Source organism: Dipodomys spectabilis, unplaced genomic scaffold (assembly GCF_019054845.1).
Source record: "Dipodomys spectabilis isolate Male_0828 unplaced genomic scaffold, ASM1905484v1 ptg000071l, whole genome shotgun sequence".
Classification (NCBI taxonomy): Eukaryota; Metazoa; Chordata; class Mammalia; order Rodentia; family Heteromyidae; genus Dipodomys; species Dipodomys spectabilis.
In genome coordinates this window covers 4,986,149-4,993,565 of record NW_024870748.1, presented here as the reverse complement: position 1 = coordinate 4,993,565, position 7,417 = coordinate 4,986,149, and the positions used below count along the sequence as shown (strand labels likewise).

The following is a 7,417-nucleotide window of genomic DNA, read 5'->3' as shown; positions in this document are numbered from 1 at the left end:
TCCACTTTGGATATTTTGCTGGTGAACTGGAGACAAGAGTTTTACATTTCTCTACCACAGCTGGCTTTAAACCTGGATTGTCACATCTGAGGCTCCTGAGAACCTACAGTTCTTTTTTTTAATTGAAAAGGTGATGAGCTGGCAGGTTACAGTTACATAGGTAAGGTAATAAGTACATTGTTTTTACAGTTACATAGGTAAGGCAATAAGTTCATTGTTTTAAATCATTGTTACCCCAACCCTCTTTTTCTCCCACTTACTCCTCTCTATTCCCCCACCAAGTTGTAATATTCATATCCAACATAGTGTCAAGTAAGTATCAATGTTGCTGTGGTTCATCCATTGTTCTGCTGTTTCTGTGATTCCCTTTCCCTTTCATAATAAAATACCCATATTATCCCTATTTCTTTCTTTAATGAAATAGAAGAAGCAATCCAAAAATTCATATGGAACAACAAAAGACCCTGAATAGCAAAATCAGTCCTTTGCAGGGAGAAAAGTGCTGTACCTCAAACTCAATTACAAAGCCACAGTACTCAAAACAGTTTGGTACTGGCACAAGAACAGGCCTGAGGACCAATGTAATAAATTCAAAAACCCATATAGGAACCCTCAGGCCTACGGCCACCTAATCTTTGACAAGAAAGCCATAAAAATGGGATGGAACAAAGACAGCCTCTTCAATAAATGCTGCTGGCAGAACTGGTTAAACACATGTAGAAAACTAAAGTTAGATCCCTATATATTACCATGCACAGAATCAACTCTAAATAGACCAAAGACTTCGAGATTAAAACCGCTACCTTGAAAATATTACAAGAAGAAATAGGAGAAACACTATAGTTCCTTGGCACAGGTCAAAACTTTCTTAATAAAGATACAGAAAAACAACAAATCAAAGAAAGGCTGGATATGTGGTATTGCATTAAACCGCAGAGCTTCTGCAGGCAAAGGTCATAGCTTACAAAATATATCACAACCCCACAGACTGGGAAAGATCTTCACCACCCATACAATAGACAAGGATCTCATATCTAGAATATACCGAAAGCTCAAGAAATTAAATTTCCCTAAAAGAAGCCCGCAAAGAAACAAACAACCCATTAAGAAATGGGCTAATGACCTTAAGAGAGACCTCTTGAAGAGGAAATACAAATAACCAAGAGAACCATGAAGAATTGCTCAGACAAGTAATGTACTCGTTGCCTTACTTATGTAACTATAACCCCTCTGTAAAGCGTCTTTAAAATAAAACAAATTCTCAAAAAAAGGAATGCTTACAGGTCTTAAGTATGGTTTTCAAAATATAATCATCCCTACTATGTAGATGGATATTGCTTTTGTTACTGATTTCAGAACCATAATATAATAGATTAAATAAGCAACTGAACAACATGGGGAAATCACCAAAGCATACAATACATTTAGTATTACAAAGACTGTAGAATAAAACATGTAAATGATGAGACGGGACTTAAAAAAGTTAAAGCACAGAATGAATCATCAAATTTTGGCACATTCTTTTAATAAAATTATGATGCAGAACACCAGAATCAAATACAGTGAAAACGGGATATACCAAGGGGGAAGAACTTATAAAAGAAACAAAAGAATCACATAGTGAATTATAAGTACATTAACAAAATAACAAGAAAGAAAAAAAACCTTGTGTCCCTGTCTTGGGGTACATTTTGCTATCTCATATGTTCATATGTGCATAGCCTTTGACCTTATCTATTTGTCATAGACATATACTAGACATTACAAACAAGGGAAACTATGGGACCTATGTTTTTTTGTGCCTGGCTTACTTCACTTAATATAATTTTTTCCAAGGATTTCCATTTCCTAACAAATGGGGCAATGTCATTCTTTCTGATGGAGACATAGAATTCCATTATATATACCACATTTTGTTGATCCATTCATCTACTGAGGGGCATCTGGTTTGGTTCCATATCTTAGCTATGGTGAATTAGGCTGGGATAAACATAGTTGTTATGACTTTGTTTGTGATTATTTGGATAAATGCCAAAAAGTGTGATTGCTGGGTCACAGGGGAGCTCTATGTGGAGTCTTTTGAGGAAACTCCAAACTACTTTCCAAAGTGGTTGAACAAGTTTACACTCCTACCAACAATGCAATAGGCTTCCCTTTTGGCCACACATTTTCAGCATCTGTTGCTAAATGTCTTAATTAGGGCCATTCTGACTGGGATGAGGTGGAATCTCAATGTTATCTTGATTTGCATTTCTTTTATGGCTGGAGAAGTTGAGTATTTCTTCATGTGTCTATTGGCCTCTCTTTCTTCTTCAGAGAAGATTCTCTTTAAGTCTTTATCCCACTTATTTAATAAGCAGTTGTTTCTTTGATGATTTTTGTGGGATTTAGTTTTTTGAGCTCTAAGTATATTTTAGACATGAGACCCTTGTTCATTGTATGGCTAGTGAAGATCTCCCAGTCCGTGGGCTTTTTATTGATCCTTTGTCTTGCAGAAGCTCTGCAGTTTCATGCAATCCCATTAGTCCAGGTTTTCTTTGATTTGTTGTGTTTCTGGGTCTCTATTAAGAAAATTTGGGCCTGTGCTATGGAGCTCTAGAGTTTCTCCTATTCCTTCCTGTAATGTTTTCTGGGAGTCTGCTTTTATTTCGAGATCTTTGATCCATTTGGGGTTGATTCTGGTGCAGGGTGATATATAAGGATCTAGATTTACTTTTCTACATGTGCTTAACCAATTTTGCCAGCACCATTTACTGAAAAGCCTAACCTTTGTCCATTCTATTTCTTTAGCTTCCTTGTCAAAAATTAGGTGGCTACAGATCTGTGGGTTCATTTCTGGCTCTTCAGTCCTATTTCATTGGTCCTCAGGACTGGTCTTGTGCCAGTACCAAACTGTTTTGATTACTATGGCTTTGTAGTAGAGTTTGAAATTTGGAATTGATAGTCCTCCAATGCTGTTTTTTCTTCTAAGGATTGCTTTTTGCTATTCAGAGTCTTTTATTGTTCCATATAAATTTTTGGATTGCTTCTTCTATTTCATTGAAAAATGAGGTTGGGATATTGATAGGTATCACATGGAATTGGTAGATAGCCTTTGGCAGTTTGCCATCTTCACAATGATAATCCTCCCAATCCAGGAGCATGGGAGGTTTTTCCACATTCTTAGTTCTGCTTTAATTTCCTATTTCAGGTTTTAAAGTTTTCGTCATAGAGGTCCTTCACCTCTTTTGTTAAGTTAACTCCTAAGGATTTTATTTTTTGTTGGGCTATTACAAAAGAAGTTTCTTTCCTGATTTCAGCTGCACTATTCTCATTATTGGCATACAGGAAAGCCATTGATTTCTAAGGGTTAATTTTATACGCTGCTACTTTGCCAAAGTTTCTGATCAGCTCAAGTACATTGGGAGTGGAGTCTATGGGATTCTTTAAATACAAGAGCATGTCATCTGCAAAGAGGGAAAGTTTTACTACCTCTTTCCCAATTTGGATCCCCTTTATGTTTGTATCTTATCTTATTACCCTAGTTAGGCATTCTAATACTAGTTTGAAGAGGAGTGGAGAGAGTGGACATCCTTGTTTCATTCCTGAATTTAGAAGAAATGGCTTTAACTATTTGCCATTAAGTATAATTCTGGATGTAGGCTTGTCACACACTGCCTTTATTATATTGAGGAATGTTCCATGGATTCATAGTTTTTCCAGAGCTTTAACCATAAAGGGGTGTTGGATCTACTCAAATGCTTTTTCTGAATCTATTGAGATAACCATGTGGTTCTTATCCTTGCTTTTGTTGATATGATGAATTGTAGTAATTGATTTGCACATATTGAACCAGTTTTGCATCCCTAAAATGAATCCTCTTTGATCGTGGTGTACGATTTTTTTCGATGAGTCATTGAAGTCAATTGGCCAAGATTTTGTTGTAAAGCTTTACATCGTTGTTCATGGAAGAAATGTGTCTATAGTTCTCTTTCTTTGATGAGTCCCTGCCTGGCTTTGGGATGAGGGTTATGCTGGCTTCAAAGAAAGAGTTTCGTAGTGAGTTTTCATTTTCAATTTCATTGAAGTGTTGGAGGAGTATTGGTGTGAGTTCTGCTTTGAAGGCCTTGTAGAATTCTGCTGTAAATCCATCCAGTCCTGGGCTTTTATTGGGTGGGAGAGCTCTTATTACAGTTTCCATTTCGATGCTTGATATGGATCTGTTAAGTTGGTTTAAATCATCTTGATTTAGTTAGGGCATGTCATTATTTGCTAGAAATTCATCCATATCTTTCATATTCTCAAACTTATTAGAGTAAAGGTTTGTGAACTATCTCCTTATTATATTCTAAATCTTGGCTATTTCTGTAATGATATTTCTATTCTCATCTCTGAATTTGTTTATTTGCATGTGTTCTTTTTTTTTCTCATAAGATTTGCTAACGGTCTGTCAATTTTATTAATTTTTTCGAAGAACCAACTCTTTGTTTTGTTAATTCTTTCTATAGTGTTTTTGGACTCTAATTCATTTAATTCTAATTTAATTTTAATTATTTGTGTCTGTCTACTGGATTGCAGTTTAACTTGTTGCTCTTTTTCAAGGAACTTTAGGTGCCTCATTATATTCAGATCTTTCCAATTTGTTAATATAGGAATTCAGAACTATAAACTTGCGTCTACGTACTGCCTTTCCTGTGTCCCAGAGGAGCTGATAACTTGTGTGTAACTTTTTGTTAAATATCTTTTTTGTTAAAAATCATAGAATGCCATGGTGTATATACACAACATATTTTTGATCCATTCATCTACTGAGGGGCATCTGGGTTAGTTCCATATCCTAGCTATGGTAAACTTGCTGCAATGAACATGAATGTGCTGGTAGCTTTAATATGGCCTTGTTTGTGGTCATTTTGGTAAATTCCCCAGAGTGGGATTGCTGGGTCATAGGAAAGCTCTATGCTTAGTCCTTTCATGAACTTCCATACTGCTTTCCAGAATGGCTGAACAAAATTGCATTCCCAAAAGTTTCATAGTGATCCCTTTGGGCCACATCCCTGACAGCATCTTTTATTGTTAGTTTTCACGATGATGAGTATTCTCACTGGGTGAGGTGGAATCTCAATGTTGCTTTGATTTGAATTTCCTTTATGACCAGAGATATTGAGCATTTAATCATGTGTCTATTGGCCATCCTTAGTTCTTCTTCCGAGAATTCTCTCTTTAACCCAGTTGTTAATGAGGTATTTGCTTCTTTGAGGATTTGTGTTTTGGGTATTAAATTTTTTTACCTCTAGGTATATGTTTGATATGAGGCCCTTGTCTGTATACCTAGTGAAGATGTTCTCCCTATCTGTGGGCTTTCTATTTATCTTGCTAGCTATATCCTTTGCTATGCATAAGCTCTGCAGTTTAATGTAATTTGATTAATCATGCCTTAGTTTGATTGGTTGTTTCTGGGTCTTTATTGAGAAAGTTTCTACCTCTGTGGGAGGAACTTCAACCCACTGGGAAGGTCTGTTTTCCCTGGGCAAAGCTGGCCTTCCCTGGGGAGACGTTTCTTTTCTGCTAGGTAGCAAGAGTACAAGGGAATCAGATTCCTTTGGCCCGTTGAAAGATATTGCTACTCCAGCCAGTGTTACCTGCCAGCTGCTCTGGCAGGCTCTATGCCAGTATCAGAGATAATGTTCTTCAATGTAACAGTGGTACTCAGAAGACACTATATTGGAAATGAACTTTACAATTTGAGGGATTGAAGAAATTCGGTGGGAAGGGAAAGCAGGAGAAAATGAGGGAGTTGGTAACGTTTGACAAGAATTGTACTCATTTTCTTACACATTTAACTGTAACCCCTTTACAATAACATTTGGAAAAAGACCCCCTCAAAAAGTCAAAATGGGGTGAAGATGGCAGCTTCTGAGGAAGAGCCAAAGCCCAAAAAGCTGAAGGTGGAGGCGCCACCAGTGCTGAGTGAAAATATCCTCTTTGGGATGGGAAATCCTCTTCTTGACATCTCTGCTGTAGTGGACAAAGACTTCCTTGATAAGTATTCTTTAAAACCAAATGACTAAATCTTGGCTGAAGACAAACACAAGGAACTATTTGATGAACTTGTAAAAAAAAATCCAAGTTGAGTATCATGCTGGTGACTCTATCCACAATTCAATTGAAGTGGCTCAGTGGATGATTCAGCAGCCACACAAAGCAGCGACCTTTTTTGGATGCATTGGGATAGATAAATTTGGGGAGATCCTGAAGAGTAAATCTGCTGAAGCCCATGTGGATGCTCATTACTATGAGCAGAATTAACAGCTGACAGGAACTTGTGTTGCCTCTATCACTGGTGACAACAGGTTGCTTATAGTTAATCTTGCTGCTGCCAATTGTTACAAAATGGAAAAACATCTTGATCTGGAAAAAAACTGGATGTTGGTAGAAAAAGCAAGAGTTTACTATATAGTTGGGTTTTTTTTTCTTAGTTTCCCCGGAGTCTGTATTAAAAGTGGCTCACTATTCTTCTGACTACAACAAGATTTTCACTTTGAAACTCTCTGCACCATTAATATGCCAGTTCTACAAGGAATCCTTAATGAAAGTATGCCCTACATTGACATACTTTTTGGAAATAAGATGGAAGCTGATTAATAGGAGATAGCCAGGAAAACACAAGTTCTTCTAAAGGTGAACTTGAAGAGACAGTGAATTGTGATCTTCACTCAAGAGAGTGATGACACTATAATGGCTACAGAAAATGAAGTCACTATTTTTCCTGTCCTGGATCAGGACCAGAAAGAAATTATTGACACCATTGGAGCTGGAGATGCATTTGTTGGAGGTTTTCTTTTTCAACTAGTCTTTGACATGCCTGTGACTGATTGCATCCTGGCTGGCCACTATACAGCAAGTGTCATAATTAGGCAAACTGGTTGCACCTTTCCTGAGAAGCCAGATTTCCACTAATGGAAAAGCACAAAGCCCAGGCCTGGGAGAACAATGTCCTGGTTGTCTCCTGAGAATTTCCACATTAATGAAGAAAAAAAATGTTTTCTGCCATCGTTTCCTACTATAATATGGTCATTCTTAATTTAGAAGGTACAGTAATGCTTTCAGAATCTTTAGCCTTTCTGCAACCTGAAAAATGTTTATTTCCAACGTCTGCTAGTGCCTCTTCAATGTCAATTAAACAGAAATATAACATTTCAATAGAATTTTTTTCTTTGTCAGTCATGGTGCTTAAACTCTGGGCTTGGGCGCTGTCCCTCAGCTCTTCAGCTCAAGGCTAACACTCTACCCCTTGAGCCACAGCGCCACTTCCAGTTTTCTGAGTGGTTTATTGGAGATATGAGTCTCATGGTCTTTCCTGCCTGGGCAGGGTTTGAACCACAATCCTCAAATCTCAGCCTGCTGAGTGGCTAGAATTACAGGATAGCCACCGGCACCT

At 37.4% G+C, this 7,417-nt stretch overlaps 1 pseudogene; it reads left to right on the top strand.

Annotated features, from left to right (window-relative positions):
* Positions 1–5,882: 5,882 nt before the first annotated feature.
* LOC122109931 lies at positions 5,883–7,184 on the top strand (annotated as a pseudogene).
* Positions 7,185–7,417: the final 233 nt, after the last annotated feature.